The sequence below is a fragment of the Nipponia nippon genome, unplaced genomic scaffold (genome assembly GCF_047370975.1).
Source record: "Nipponia nippon isolate SJK-2023a ecotype South Korea unplaced genomic scaffold, ASM4737097v1 scaffold_2, whole genome shotgun sequence".
Taxonomy (NCBI): Eukaryota; Metazoa; Chordata; class Aves; order Pelecaniformes; family Threskiornithidae; genus Nipponia; species Nipponia nippon.
In genome coordinates, this window is record NW_028262336.1 from 106,127,980 (window position 1) to 106,141,897 (window position 13,918).

The following is a 13,918-nucleotide window of genomic DNA, read 5'->3' on the forward strand; positions in this document are numbered from 1 at the left end:
CAGATACTGTGTTTGCTCTGCTTTTTCTTTCAGTTAGTTTTGAATGTTTTTGATGCAAATAGGCTGCCTCAGGAGACAGTCTTCCAGAGTATTTATTTTTACTTTTATTTCTAAAAAATATTTTTCCTCATGCATTCATGCATGGGTATAATTAACTCTATGTACTTCTGCTGGCCTGCAAGTGCCTGCAAGCCCTAAAAAAGGCCTTAGAAGAAGTAAAAAAGAAGGACCCACATTGCACCAGGTGCTGTACAAATACAAACCAAAATGATGGACTTTGCCTGGTGGGTTTTACGCATTAAGTAGCAAGAAGACTCACACATATTGCTTTTCTTCCATGGATGCTGAAGCACCTCACAAGAAGGCAAAACGCATTATCTCTATTTGGAAAGCAACAAAAGGTTAAGTAGAAATGCAATGATTCAGAGCCATTTCATGCAGCAAGTCAGTGTTAAAATGGCGACTAGAGGCCAGAGCTGGCCACAGCTATATGCAATTCCCCTTCCTTTTAGTTCATGAAATGTGTCAGGTCTGAGGGCTAAGCTTTTTGTCTTATGGCAGTATTCCCCATGCCCCGGATCCTTTTCTTTTATACCCACCTCGGTGACCCGCATCCTTCTTTATATTGTTCAGAAAACGTTGGAGAACTGCACTTATTTTTCTCCCTCTTTTGAAATACACAATCAGAGTTACGGAAACTCTTTGCCATCGCATATTGAACCTGAGTAAATGTCCACGTTTCTATTTATAAGCACTGCCTGAGGCGGGGGAGCACTGGAAGGGGCTGGAGCGATCTGGCATCCCCAGGCATGGCCGCAGGTGGGCTGCTCGCCTCAGGGCCTCACGCCCCTGCCCGGCCAGCCCGAGGGCTGAGACCAGCTCCAGCTTGGGATAGGGGACCCTGGTGGGGTTCTCTCCCTCCCATTCACTTATGGAGGGACGGGCAGCCGAGCGGCGGAGAGGAGCCGTGCTCCGGGAGGCAGGGAGGGAGCGCGGGCACCGCCCGGGCCGGGGCGGGGAGCTCCCGCGAGCCGGGCGGCGGCAACGGGGCGAGGGGCCGCGCTGCAGCCAGAGGAAGGAGGTGTCGGGGCAAGTGCTGGAGGGGCGCGCCGCGCCGGGCCGGGCCGGGCCGGGCCGGGGGGAAGCGGAAAGGGCAAGGGGCGTGTGGTGGGGGCGGCGGAGGGGCCGGCAGCAGCTCGGCGTCCCGCTTGCCGTGCCCTGGGAAGGGGAGTCCCGCCTGGAGCCGGGCTGGGCGGCGGCTCCCGCCTGCGGGGAGGGTCGGACCCCGCTGGCGTCTCCCCAGGCGGGGTCCTGCCTCCCCCCGTAGCGCCGCGACTCCCTGAGCCTCCCCCGGGCCTACAGCCCGTCTCGCAGCGTAAACGGGAGCTCAATGCTTATTTCCTCGGTGTAGAACCGACCGCGGGGGGCGAGGCCACGCAGCGAGGTCCGGCAGGCGCGGGGCCGTGGGGGTCCGCCCCTGAGGAGGGGTGGCTCCCTCAGGAGCCCGGCGGGTGCAAGTCTCTGAGGCCGGCGGTGGGCCGGCCCGGCGCTGCCCCGCCTGCGGCTCCGTTTCCTCGGACTTCTCAAGGGCGCGGGCTGCAGTTGTGGTTTTTTATGCTAGTCCGGCACCAAGCTGCCTTCTCTGTACGGGATCTTAATACCACCTGCCTGCCTTCGGCTGTCAGGGTGGCAACTGTGAGAATCGGCCCTCCCAGTATTTTGCTTATTTAAATAAAATCTTTCTCTGGCACATTATTTCCAGCTGGTGAAGCTGCTTACTGCACAACTTTGATGGATGCTTCACTGTGTGTAAGGAGGAGCAAATCCCTGACCTCACGAAGGGTAAAGCCCTGACCTAAGGCAGAGGATTGAGAGGTCTGTGAGGGCTGTGTGTCTGCCCCCTTGAGCACCTTTACAGTTGCTTCATCCTTCTTTCCAGAGTTTGGCTGGGAAGCCTGCACGCTTGCAGATTCATCGGCATACCTCTGCTCCCAAGTTCACGTCCTTCCTTTCCCAGACTCTCCCAAGCTCTCTGCTGTGTGATTTGGGGGAACAGACCTTCTGCTCCGTGTACTGCAGTATGGTCAGGAGTTTCTGTAGCGTGATCAACACTGGGGAGTTTTGTATTTGCCCTTGCATTTTCTTTCTTCCTGTCAACATACTTATTTTACTTTCTTGTATCCCTCTATTTGTATTCCCCACTAATTCTTCTTCCAGAAGGAAATCTGTTTAGAATACGAGCTGTCAGATGTCATTACATACTATCAGGAAACTATGTTGCTATGTTTTAAGAACATGCATATTTCAGGGCACACTGATCCATAATGTTTGCATATTTAATACATACTTGCATTTATGAATCTCCATGCCTTTTGGAGCGTTGCCAGTCGTGGATCTGCCTGACTATGGAGAGAAAGTAGGCAGCCAGAAGGAAAATGGTTCAATGCCTGATCACCTATCCCATTTGATACAATAAAGCTCATTGTTAGCTGGCATTTCTAAAACTATGATGTTGACACAAGCAAAACTGAGCTCATCTGCCATTGTGTTTAAAGTAGTTTATGTTCCCTACCTATCAAGTGGCATTTGATTGAACTTAAGAATAAAATAATAGTAATAAGCACTATGCCTTGATGCAATGATATTGTTAACACCTGTTGATTCTTGGTAAACCAAAATTATTTGAATTTCACATTTAAAAAAAAAAAAGGCATCTCAAAACACATGTGGAAGTCAGCAGTGTAAAACATGGAATGGTTCTTTAATAGTTATGCCAAGGTGTAAAAACCAGTTAACAATTTTGCTACTAAGAATGAAGTCTAGCTGTGTGATGCTATATAACATTCTTTTGTGCACATTCTGCTTGTTAATTTTCTCTGTTGCTCCTGTAATTTAGTAGAGCTCATAAAATCAGTTGTTATTTTGTTTTTGACCACAAAAATCAATTTTTCACAGTGTTAGACACATTTCTTTATGAAACATAAATCTATATGTGTGCATTCACACATGAAAGAGAAGTGCATATGCAAAGAAAGGTAGCCTTGTAGTTAAGGTACAGGACTTCAGAGTCAGGAGATCTCTCCTTGTATACTGCTTTATGTATTTTGTCTTTGACCTTAGGAATAAAAGTTAATGTGGTTTGGTTTCTTTCCTTATCTGTAAAACAGTGAACTAAATATACACCTGTCTTACAGAAACATTGTTTACAGTAGGTTGTTTCCTCTGGCAGTAAACTGCCTGACACATACTGATTGATAGTTATTTTGTGTATTACCCCTTAGAGAACACTATCAATATGAAACCTAGTCAGTTAAGAGTGTTCTTTCACAACAGGGATTAACTGACCTCCATTTGCGCTGTGTGCGATGCCCTTGAAAGGGATAATTTCACTCCTTCACTAGGGTTTATGTGTCTGGTTGCATGATCAGCCAGGTCTGGAAACTGATCTGACTGAAAACTAACCTGGCAAAACTCAAAAACAGAAAAATGCTTTTGGCTAGAGAGGCTTCCCAGTCTTGCTTTAATGCTGGCAGAAGGGAGTGGACAGCAGCTTGCAGAGTGGGGCAGAAGGGAAGGCAAGAACGCTCGTGGTTTTGCAATAGTACGTGGATTTTGTTTGTCTTAAGCTGACCATGAAACTTCACCTTAAGGCAAGTATGTTATGGCAGTTTATATACTGCAAGTATCTGTCTATTGAAGACCCCCTGATTGCTTTTCGTGGGCTTGCAGTTACATTGTGCTACCTCCTTTCCCTCTCTGTGTTGCTATATGAGACACATGCAGGCACTACCAGTGCAAATGATTGCACAAAAGAAGGGCGGTCTGCAGCGGAGTCAGTTGTATTCAGAAGTATAAAATGCATGTTGCATTTCAGGTTGGCTGTGAGAGAGTGAAAAAAAAGACCATTTTGCATTTCATGTCTGCTTTAAACAGATGGTGACAATTTAAATACAACAGTAAATCATGATTTACAACTGGGTTAAGAAAGCATATGATAGATTTTTTAAGAAATAGGACACTGTGTTAGCATGTCTGGTCTATAACAAGCATGTTTATTTAGTGTTTATGTTCCAGTCTTACAGAAAAGCTTACCAGGCCCCCTGTGGGATATATAATAAATATCCCCAAAGGGTTTACAGGCTCTTGAGTGTGTAGCAAGGCTACACAGGCTCAAGAGTGTGCAGCAAAACAGGCAAACAAGCTGTCAAGGGCTGTTGAAAATGTGTGTAAGGTAGCAAGGACGGTTACATGTGCACAACTCCTATCCAGTCAGAAACAGTAAAACAATGACATGCACCCATACAGTGCCTTCTTTCCAAATGAACTGCACAGTGATTCAGCTTTGGTCACATCTGGAGAACTTCACTGGACGTATGAGCACCAGGTGGCCAGTGTGGAGGTTTTGACAGAGTTTAGTGTGGCATCATGCCTGGAAGCGCTGTCAGTGGGCTGGGGCGGTCAGCCTCAATTTACACAAATCCCCTGTACTGTGAAAGCGCTCTTAAGGTGTAGGTGGAAGAGAGTGGAAAGCTGCCAACATCTGTGTGTTCTGGTTTGGGTTTTTTTTTTTTTATTAAGATCTTGAGGATTATATGTTTCATTTGGTTTCTGTTTTATTTGTATTTAAACATTATGTTATACTGTGATAAGAATACATAGTAAGCTTCAACTCGGCGCTGTTTTGCATACCGTAACCCATAGTTCCAGCTTGCATGAAACATCCTTCCAGAGCCATGGAAGTTGCTGTTCCCAGGACAGAGTCAAAATTAAGATGAAAAAAATGGTGCTCCTGTGATTCCTAACCCCAGCTCTGCGAGGCTTCTCATACCAGTCTTTGTGGTATTGCTGTTTTCAAAGGCTGAACCCCAACAATTTTAACAAATTGTTCCACTCTGCAGATAGGGTTGCTATGGAAATGAACAGGGCTGACGTCTCTGAGAACCCTACTAAAGAGCACTATGCAAGGGGGCGGGGGGGGTGGGAATTTAAGAAAGTACAGCATGCAGGGGATGAACATCTTTCTTTAGATTCGTGCACAGTTCCTGTGGGCTTCAGAATTTGGCCCACTGGATAGAGACTGGGGTGGGTTTTTTTCAGTTCATTCTACAGAAATTTAATGCAAATTGAATTAAATAAGATGCAAGCAAATGATTTTTAAAGTGGTCTCTAGGAGTAAGCTTGTATAGACATAAACATCTGTATTGAATTATTTTTTGTTAATGATGTCTAGCAGAAAGATGTGATTATAATGGAACTAAAGAGGGTATTGAAGCATAACGCTTTACATGGTTTTTTGGGATAGTTACAGTTTGCCCAAAACCTAAAGCAACTGTGGTGTTAAGAGCATTTGGATGGAAAAATATTGCTATGGCAACAAATTACTTTTATATTCGCATAAAGCAAAAATAGATCTCTCTCTCCCTTTGTGGGAAGCACATATTTTAAAGTGCATGAAAGATTAAAGGTGATAGGCAGAAACAGCTGCATGAATATATTTTCATTTTTCTTCATTTGGTTTATACATATTTCTGTATAAATCTGAAATGCAGAAATAATTTACAGCTAGAAGCATTTTGCAGTGAGAAAGTAGAAACATCTTAGGAAAGGGGAAAAAATATAATATAGTCAGAACTTCTTATTCTGATTGCAGTGTAGCAGCATCAGACTTTAATTGATTAAAACAAAATATTCCCAGTGTCATTCAAAAAGGAGGGAGAGAATCCTCTCTTTTCTGTGTGTACCCAGCAAAACTGAAATCGCTTTGTGTCCGTAATTTAAGAAAGAGACAGTATTTTTTATTCGTGATCAGTCAGGTACCTTGTTGAACTCAAGAAATAGACCTAGTGGCAAGATTATTGATTGCTTCATTTTAGCTGTGTGATGGTGGGTTTTTTTTTTTTTTATTTAGAAGGCATGCAGCTTTTACTTCCGTGGGGTGAAGAGCTTCTGGTACATCTATATGCCGTGGTGTGCGCCATCTGCAAAGGAAGTATAATATGTCTACATTGATATGTAAGGTCTATCCTGAGGTTCCTTCTCAATTATTCTGAAGCACGTGAGCTGTCTTACACCATCTGTATCTCTTTTCACAATGCACAGCAGAGCAGCCCACATTTTGTGCTTCTTAACTGCAAAATAGAGGCCTCCTCGGAAATGGTGTGTGAATTTCGTGGCTCTTTTTCCAGCTGGTCTCTTCATATGGACAACAGAGAGAGGCACCGGAGAACTGGGGGTCAGAAGTGAGGCATACAAGGGAGTTCGTGGGACAGTCAGTTACTGACCTCCCATTCTCAAACCTTCAGCCTAAGCTGAACAAACTGAAGGAAGAGGCAGGCAAGGGGTGAACTGCGTGAGTTGGAAGAGTGGTAGTTTCAGACTGGAGTGCTTTAGGGCAAATGCAGAGGTTTATGGTATAGATAGACCTGCAGACCTGGATTTGAGGGCCACTTTAAAATTGACCCAAAGTACCAGACAGTTTGAGGGGCATCACATCCTTTCTATAAACACCCAGACTACAAGAGGGTCTGTAAAGCACTCGAAGGGACCACTAAACTGAAGTTCATAATTGTCCATGCTATGGAAGTTGTAGGGAGGACATTTTAGGGTGAGGAAGGGAAGGCTCTACATGTAATGCACGTAGAACGAGGAATGGAAGAATCAGTGGATTATTCCGCATCTCTGCAATACCTCATAAGCTGTTTCTGTACTGATGAATAGGAGGGTGCTACAGAGCAATCTGAGGCAAGCTGGCTCACAGCCAGATTACTCAGGGCGAGCTCTTTATCTAGTACACTGACTTCTTCCAAGCTACTTGGCACTTGGCTGTGGGTCTCCCTGTGCCTCAAGCGGTGCTTTTGAGGCCCAAAGACATAAATATTATTTTCAGCTTGAGTTGCCTGAAATAATGTGATATCTGTGTTGCAGCTCTCTGCAGTCTTGTTTGTGCGGTGTGAAACAAGGTGCGTGGCATGCCCTGTGATGCGGCAGGAGGATATATGGAAGAGTTTGAGGGTCTGAAGCTGGGACTGTTGTAAGACACCCCTGGTGCAGTTATACTTCTACTGCCTGTTGCAGATAGTCCATGGAGTGAGCTCTCCCCCAAGCTGTCCTTGGGTGTCTTGGAGAAACCCAGAGTAGCTCAAAACATGCTCTAAGAGTCAAGCAATGTGGATGAGTAGAGATCCAGTCCTTTAGCTTGGTCTCTGGCTCACTTCGACACTGTGCTGGCACCATTTTAACCGTGCTTGTACTCATACACAAATCCTGGCCATGGATCAGGAGTAGGCATGGGCCAGGGACTCTCTCAGTGGGTAGTACGGGTGCAGCCATCCAGTATGGAGGGGTGAGAGGTTTTTGTGTGGCTGTTCTGTCTCAGTTGGCTTTTGTGTCCCAGTTGCCTCAGTGCCAGCACAGTCCCAAGCACAGTCCCAAGCACAGTCCCAAGCACGTTTAATTTACTGCTGTTGGCTGCAATACTAATGCCACTAGACATGGTGTCACAGTACTATGGTCAGAATAACCCAAATAAAGAGTCGCATCCTGATTTTTTTTTAATCTCTGTGGCTAGTTTATCCTGGGTTTGGAAAGAAAATGGAGTTGAATGGCTTCTATAATGGGTCCCAGTCTGGACAAAATTTCAGTAGTTTATATCTTCTGGCAACTTTGTCAGAAAACATGTGTTTGACTCGATCCACAGCTACAGTGCTTTGAGTACATGAACTAGATATTTTAAAAGTTGAGTATATCCACACAATCCAAAATTATGCCTTTGAATGCCGTGTTGACATACCCTCAGTTACACTGATGCAAACTTGTTTGCATCAAAGGAACCAAAGTGGGCTAGAGATATTTTTATACATGCAACCCAGAAAGGGATGGGAGATACATGTCATGTTACCCTTCCTTAATGCAGTCCTCAGAACTGTAGGACTCTTGGCTTCTGCATATTCTCCCTATTTTTTTTAGTGTGTGCAGCTGCGTTTTTGCCCTCTGTGCCCTGGGCTTTGTTGTGCTCATAGATGTCAAATGCAAATTTAGTCATGTTACCAGTTTAGAATAAATGGTAAAGGTCTTGCATACCTCATTATGACCTGTGGCCTTTTTCTGAGAAAGAGGGGAGTAGCATACATTTCTTTTCCATTTTTGTGTCTTTTTTCTCTTTAAGAAGAAAGAAGACTGAGGAAAGCGTCCAGCGTGACAGAGAGTGCACACATACAACTTCAAACATGTCTGAAGTAATTCACCCCATTTTGTAAAGAGAAGTAGGTCAGAATGAGGTATAAATCTATCCTAATCTAATCTTAGTTGTTTACTCACTCGGTCCTGTCTTCTCACTCTCTACCCTTATTGTGTAGTTTTCTGGAGTCTTTCAGGTTCTGCTTGGCACTGGTTTTTTTTTTTAATTACTTAAGAATGAATAGAGTCGGATGTGGCTGTTTTACCTCTTCTCTCCACGTGCACTCCAAATGAAGATGAGACTAGAGTATTTTAGTAGCAAGTGGAGCATCGTCTCCCAGTGATTTTCCCACTGGGGAAATCTCATTTTCTCTGCCAATGAGAAGTCAAACACAGAAGGTATTCACAGGTAGTGATTTTCCTTATTTTGTCAGCCAAAGTCCAGTGACTGTTTTATTATTGCAGACCTTGCCGTGTATTACCTCTAACGTAACATTAATAATACACCTGTGCATGATAAGTCATCTTCTGCATTAGGCATAAATCAGTATGGTGGAAAACGAGGAACTTTGGAGAGACTGCTATAGACTGTGACTAGCATATTCATTTATTCCTCTGTTGTTGGTGTAATCTAACAGAATTGCTGCACAAGTGTTTTTTGTTTAGTTTAGTTTAGTTTAAGCAAGTTCTTGCAGAACAACGAACAAAGGGATTGGAGGATTTATACATTCCATTATAAATACAGTGGCATTTCCACAACCCTGTTTAGAAGAGTAAAGCTGCTATTTGTCTCCTGCTGATTCTGTCAACATTCACATAGTAAGTTCAGTAGAAATCCCTCAGGTATTCCAGTGTCAGACCACAAAGTCATTTCTGCCTTTTAAAGAAAATACTGTGTTTCAAGGAACAGGGACTTTGGGGAATATTCCTCTGAAGTGGAGACTTGATGCAGCAATGCAGATGTAAAGAACTGAAAGGCTGGGCACAGAACTGAAAAACAAGCAAAATAAAAAGACAAAATATATATTTATATAACTTCCAAGTTTAGTTACCGTGGTGAAAATTTGCAGCAACTCCACAACATCTACAGAATTTCCTGGAATAGCTCAGATTAAAATATATGCCTGCCTGAAGATAAAATGAACTGCAGTAAACAACGAGAGGAGAAACACTAGCCTATGCTGGCAGCAGATAGTTGGGGAGGAAAAATAAATGAGATGGTGAGTTTTTCCTTCTTTCTTTTCACAAATATTAATCCTTTGGATTAATTCAGACCCACTAAGACAAAGTCAATTATTACAGAATCCAATTACTTATTTCGTTTCCTGGTTTCCGAAGGATACACAACTCATGCAACCGTGTTGCCTTGTAAGCTGGTCGCTCCTTTCCCCAGTAATTTCTTAAAATGCTGGCTGATTTTAACCAAAAGGACAGACAGGTACCAGGCTCATAGGTACCATGTTCCAACATGCATGTGAAACTCGGCGTATGGGTAGAGGAAAGAAATCCAGCCCCACCAAGGGACAGGTGATTATTGTTGAGCCTTTTACCATTTTGACAGGCACTGACAATTGGCTCTTTCACGTGTGTTTGCTGCCCGCCAGGGCATGGATATAGGTGTGTGTGATGCAGTGGGACACGTAGAGCACTGAAACAATGAGGTTCATATGAAAGAGAAAGTGGAAAGCTGGCTGTTACACACGCAGATAATAATAGCTGAAGCATAAAAGGGGGGCATAAGGTAAGCACAGCGCAGTACTGGTGCCTGTGATACAGTTCAGGCACAGCTTACTGCCCGTTGAACTGATCTCAGGGCTTTGTAGGTGTAATGGCACAAAGTAATGGCAGAAGGGGTCTGAAGGATGGAAATCACGCCTACTTATATCATAGAGCTCAATTTTATTCTGTTGCCTAAAATTGGTGCTGAATTGTGGAAACGGCAGAGGAGGGGACCATGATGGAGTAAACTGCATCTCCCTCTTGCTGGGGTCTAGTAGTTTTGCAGTATATTACAGCCTGAAAATTGCTGAAACCTGCCCTGTGACCCTAATGGGAATTTTTCTCAGCCTGGGATTGGCAAAACACAGCACATTCCAGCTGCGTTCCTTCCCCAGTTTGGTAGATGGCAGTTCCCCACTATAAGGGCTTTTGATATTTGTAAAGCGCCAACGAAGATAATCTGCAACAAGATGGATTGTTTCTCAAATTAGAATTTGGATTTGGATTTGGTTGTGTGGGATACATTCTCATCATTGCATAATGAGGACAGGGCTGGTATTGATTCTGTATATTTTTCTTTTCATATTACCTGTACAACCTGAAGTAGCAACTCTAACAGTCTTGGATTTTCATTCGTGTAATTGAGAAGACAGGAACTTTTTCTTTCTCTTTCAAAATACTTTTTTCAAGATTTTTCCAATCTTCAGCCTTTTGAAAAGGTATATATACTGAATATTTTTCTCTAATTGACTTAACTGTTGGGAGCCAATATTAATTGAAATTTCACACTCTTCAGTGATTCTTTTTGTGGCTTTGCAAAGGCGACACAAAATTTTAAAGCTTCGTGTGAAAAAGCCTATGATACAATATCATCTGGAGATGAAAGCATTCGAAGTCCAGATTTCAAATCCCATTGCAGCAGAATATTTACTTGTCAGTTCTTGCTTGTTGTCAGTGTTGAAATGCATGTAATTTCCTGCAAGGGAGGGTTTTGGAATGTGAGTAATGAAGGAAATTTGTACGGTGGTTGAGCTGATAGTGGGAGTGTGAGAACTCTGCATTGTAAAGTCAACACAATGCCAGCATTAGTATTCAGATGAAATTTAAGCTTCCGTGAAGAGGCTGTCATGCAGTCAGTTTGTCGAGATAAAACCTCACTGTGTTCATGCACCCTGCGATTGGCTCTGCAGTATTTCAGAGGTGAAGTGCAAGTACTTTTTGGAGCATCAGCGCTGTTCATCCTTGGCATGGGGTACCCTCTTCTCTAATAGGAGAGGTTTTGTTTGTTGGTCCTGTCTACACAGACTCCTGCCTGTGTATTCCTAAGATAACTGAGCACTGTTTTAACTGATTTTGGTTGAATGGTGTGATTTTAGTTTTTTAAAATCCTGTTAAAAAAGGACAAAGCAGAACACTGTATAAAATCAGAGCTTAAAATGGATGATACTTTGCCTGCTGGCATTAGTAGTTGTTGCATAGTTACAGCAGCACTTTTGGGGTGCTTAGGGTGCCGGGCCATGGACTGGGTCCCTGTTGTGCAAGGCAATGGTAAGCCATGAACAAAAGAGCTTACAGTTCACCTCCATAGTCTTTTGCCTGCGAATGAATGGTCATGCTCCAGAGACTGGGTTTTTCCTTGGCATGGTGCTGTGCCCAAAGAAGGAAAACTGTACTAGCTCAGCTAATGCAGTTATTCAATTCCGGTACAATTGTATTACCATTGTATAACTGCATCAGACCGAAAATTTTATAATGAACATGAGCAGAGAGCAGTGTGCTCATGTCTACCACAAAGGTGGCCTGGGCTGTGATTCAAGAAACAGCACAGGGTTGCTGGCAGGCAGGGGAGTAAAGGAAACAGGGAGACAATTCTGGGTCAGCAGCAGTCTCAGACAGTGGCCTAAACACTGCCTAGTATTTTGTGGTGTCCAGATGGATTCTGTACTCATTTCCCAACCTTCACTTGGCATACTGCCTGTCAGGGAGACAGGGATAAGGCTGGGAAGTCACTTGATACTCTGCAATCCCCTGCTGCCTCCTTTTGATCCAGTGTCTTTGTATATCAGCCTGCTCACACAGACGGGCCGAAGGCAAGCTTCGAAGGGAGCAGGAGGTGGAAAAAGATGGGCTTATGTCTGCTTGGAGAGAATTCCTTCATAGCAATGCCCACATGGTTTCTTAAGAATTGTTCTACAGTAGGCAAATGGGAAATTTCCCCCAAACAAAAAAGTTGCAGGGTTGCAGTGATTTTAACCAAGTATCTCAGCTGGAGCCCAGGGAGTTCTCATTTGGCCTGCACTGTATGGAGGCATTCTACTAAGTGTAGGGAGGCAGTGAAAAATAACAATCTCTGATCAACAGGTAAGCCCGTCGTGATGCATGCTCTCAGGTCCTCCTGCACCATCACCCACCTGGAATCCACAGCATATGCTTTCAGTCTGGGGAAATCACAGCTCACAAAAACTTTGCTGAGTAGTGGGGGGTGGTAAAATGAAAATTAAAATACAGCTAGCTGCTAAAAATCGTGTTTCTCTAACATATTAGTGTTCTTTGAAAGTACCTTCAAGCTAGTGTGGAAAGAAGCACAAATGGACATAGTTCTATCCTTTTGAAAAGGTTTGATAAAAGTTTTTTACAGGAGTTCATGAGTAGACTTAGAAACCAGAGAGTGATAGATGAAGCCGTCGTAGATCAATGGGCCAAGGCCAATTGCATAAGGTTCAACAAGGCCAAGTGCCGGGTCCTGCACTTGGGTCACAACAACCCCATGCAACGCTACAGGCTTGGGGAGGAGTGGCTGGAGAGCTGCCTGGCGGTGTTGGTCAACAGCCAGCTTAATATGAGCCGGCAGTGTGCTCAGGTGGACGACAGGGCCAATGGCATCCTGGCTTGTACCAGAAATAGTGTGGCCAGCAGGACTACGGAAGTGATCGTCCTCCTGTACTCATCACTGGTGAGGCCGCACCTTGAGTACTGTGTACAGTTTTGGGCCCCTCACTACAAGAAGGACATCGAGGTGCTGGAGCGTGTCCAGAGAAGGGCAATGAAGTTGGTGAAGGGTCTAGAGAACAAGTCTTATGCAGAGCGGCTGAGGGAGCTGGGGTTGTTTAGCCTGGAGAAAAGGAGGCTGAGGGGAGACCTTCTCGCTCTCTAGAACTCCCTGAAAGGAGGTTGTAGTGAGGTGGGAGTCAGTCTCTTCTCCCAAGTAACAAGGGATAAGACGAGAGGAAACAGCTTCAAGCGGCGCCAGGGGAAGTTTAGGTTGGATATTAGGAAAAACTTCTTCACCAAAAGGGTAGTCAGGCATTGGAACAGGCTGCCCAGGGAAGTGGTTGAGTCCCCATCCCTGGAGGTATTTAAAAGACGGATAGATGTGGTGCTTAGGGGCATGGTTTAGTGGTGGACTTGGCAGTGCTAGGTTAACGGTTGGACTTGATGATCTTAAAGGTCTTTTCCAACTTATACGATTGTATGGTTCTATGATTAAAAACAGACTAATACACAGGGAAAAAATGGGTGCAGTAATAAACTGTCCATTCTAGGCAGGCAGATGAGCTCGTTGTCCTGTGAGCTGAAAAAATGGTAAATGTATTCATAGGTTAAATAGCCAGTAGGCAGATATGCTAATGACATATATAGAAGTAAATGTCAGATTAATAATTGGGTGACAAGGCAGACTAAGCATTTCCATTAAAATTTTAACTGATTTTTTAAATAGTTGAGCAGTTTGGAGAATTGCCTCTTCTCTAGTTTGTATTTGTACATAAGCTAAATCCTCAGAAAGCCGGACACTTATGGGTAAAGGGGCCGGTGGGTTTTTTGACCACTGAGACTGAGTCAGCGTGTGCTCGGTCTTCCTATAACCTGTCAAAACAGCAGGATTTGTCTGGTTGGTTTGTTTTGCAAGGGTTTGGATTTGACCACACGTAGGCAACCTGTTTTAGCCGTCTTCAGAATCAAACAAGTGCTTGTGATGGGAAGCAGCAAACTGCAGGAGCACAGGGCAGGAGATGGGAGTGCGGGA

The 13,918-nt window shown here is 44.2% G+C and overlaps 1 protein-coding gene across 3 annotated transcripts in view; it reads left to right on the forward strand.

Annotated features, from left to right (window-relative positions):
* The first annotated feature begins 1,016 nt into the window (after positions 1-1,016).
* The window catches only part of LOC104020286 (putative tRNA methyltransferase 9B), a 50,689-nt gene continuing 37,787 nt past the window's right edge, over positions 1,017-13,918 (forward strand). For all 3 annotated transcript variants that reach the window (XM_087758673.1, XM_087758671.1, XM_087758672.1), the window contains exon 1: positions 1,017-1,089. The gene's annotated coding sequence lies outside the window, so the exon portion shown is untranslated. The remainder of the gene's footprint in view (positions 1,090-13,918) is intronic.